A 2,518-nucleotide genomic window follows, 5' to 3' on the forward strand; every position below is an offset into this window, starting at 1 on the left:
TATTTTTTTGTTGCAGTTGTCATTATTGTTTAGCTGTCCCAGGTTGGGCTCAAACCCGCCATCCTCAGTGTATGTGGCTGGCACTGTAACCACTGTGCTACTAGTGCTGAGCCTTATTCCATGTTTTTGTAGGTATTAAATCCTTCTCATCTTTAACTTGGCACCATCACCTTTATGACTTAAGACTCTAACCTATTACTGTGTTTTCAGCAGAAATAAGACTTACTCCTTTTTATGTGATAAAATATTCAAGATACTCATTGATAACTACTCTGAAAACTGTTCCATTGTCCCAACCCTGCAAGATGACTCCCAGTGCCATTATCCCCTCTTCTCTCCTCTCGTATGTCCAGCCTGACAGCGTCTGTCTGGTTTGAGGTGCCCAGGAAAGTCACGGCGGAACCATTCTGGGGATGTGAGAGTTGTGAACAGACAGGTAATAATACCAATGCTTTTCATTTGGGGATCTAGAACTTAAGTGAACCTACAGACCTAATGTTTAACTAACCAAATTTTAACTATTTCTTTATTCTTCTCCAAACTGTCTTCAATTTTTTGATATTTCTCTTCAGTTACAGAAATGAAAGTTGAATGGTGCTGCATGCAGCAATGTGGACAAATCTCACATAGTGTTGAGTAAAAGCGGCTAGTTCAAAAAGCCCCCATACTGCATTTAAAGTCATGTGTCCCCTAACAATGGGGACATGTTCTGAGAAACAAATTGCGAGGTGATTTCATCATGCAAACATCCTGGAGTGCATGAACCTAGGTGGTCCAGCCTCCTGCACACCTAGGTTATGTGGTATAACCCATTGCTCCCAGCTGCAAACTCATATAGCTTGTTGCACGACTAAATACTGTAAGCAGTTGTTACAGTGGTTAAGTATTTGTGTATCTAAACGTTAAAAAGTACAGTAAAAATACAGTACTATTATCTTATGAGACCACCCTCCTCCATAGTATAGGTGACTTATTGTTGGCTCAAATATCATTATGTGGAACATAGTTGTATACATGTAGACAATGCTCCACTTACATGAAGTTCAAGAGCAGCAAAACTAATCTATAGTAATAGAGGTAAAAATAGTGGTTATCTCTGGCAGGGGGAATATTGGCAAGAAGGAGCTGAGAAAGCCTTCTGGGATGTTGGAAATGTCTTACTTTTTGACCTGGGGAGGTGGTGGGTTCATCCATAGAGTATACATATATTAAATCCATCAAGTGAGATTTGTGTACTTTACTGTGTGTATTACATACCTCAATAGAAATTTAATTAAAATGGCATAGTGTGTTCTAATATGAGTCTTCTGTTAAGTGAGTACTAAAGAATTTTGTGGGGTTTTTTTTCTATTTTGGATGCCTATGTTATGACAACGTTTATATAACTACATAATCTTAAATTACTTTTGTATTACTTCCATTCTGGGGTTATTATCTCCTTCTGGTTGAAGTTCAAGAAAGATCAATTCTGACTAGATTCTTTAGGAGCATAAGGATAAAGGCCTACATAGTAAAATTTTCTGTAGATTTCTTTTATACCAATAAAAGCAAATACATTACAGTAAATCTCACATTACATATATGTAAATATGTACAGTATATATACATGGGTATAGGTACATATACACCTAGGTGCATATGTATACATATACATGTACATACACATATACATAATATGTATATTTCCATTTGTTAGATTAGTTTAGCATTAATATTTTCTAATATGGAAATGCCAGATAAATGCAATTTAATATTAATTATGCTAAATGTTAATACAATTTATAGGCTCTATAAGTTCACCAAATAATTTATGAAGTAAGCTGTCTCAAGTGCAAGAAAGCAAGACTAAGAATTTTCATATCTGTAACAATAACTACCTGATTTTGGGTTTTTAAGAACTCTGTATTTTTTAAAATATCTTTCTTACCTACTATATATGTAATATCCTACCACCCTTCAACAAAATAAATGGTGGTAATCTTTTATTTATATCTTATTTATTTTGGCTAGCGAGAAAATACTGCATATTAATTCTTTTATCAGAAAAGAAATTCCAGCCCACATCAATACAGAGCTGGTACACCAGAAAAGCAACTCACTTAAAACATAAGAAACAATTTAAAGGAATCACTCTGAAAATTTTATTTTTTCCACACGTAGCTACAGAGACCATATTTCTGATTATAGTTCCCAGGTTTGGATGTAACTAACACATTGAAATATCTGATACTGTTTATAGAACTGTAGACTATTATTACATATTCTTCTTGGAATTCTTCCTGTGAGCAAATCCCACAAGCCATTTGGGAAAATTTAATTTTTTTTCTTCCAAGACATATTTGAAAATTGTCAATTTCAAAATGCTTGCGAGGGGACCTGTTAGAAGGCATTTAAATATGTCAGGTATTAAGTAAGCCGATGGGAAATTGTTCCGAGATTATCTTTATTGCTTCACATGTCTAAGTATAAACCTTTTCCTCCGTAGCCCTCATTAAATCCCAAATTAATCTATAAATGT

Source organism: Otolemur garnettii, unplaced genomic scaffold (genome assembly GCF_000181295.1).
Source record: "Otolemur garnettii isolate 467f Iridium unplaced genomic scaffold, OtoGar3 scaffold00071, whole genome shotgun sequence".
NCBI classification, from domain to species: domain Eukaryota; kingdom Metazoa; phylum Chordata; class Mammalia; order Primates; family Galagidae; genus Otolemur; species Otolemur garnettii.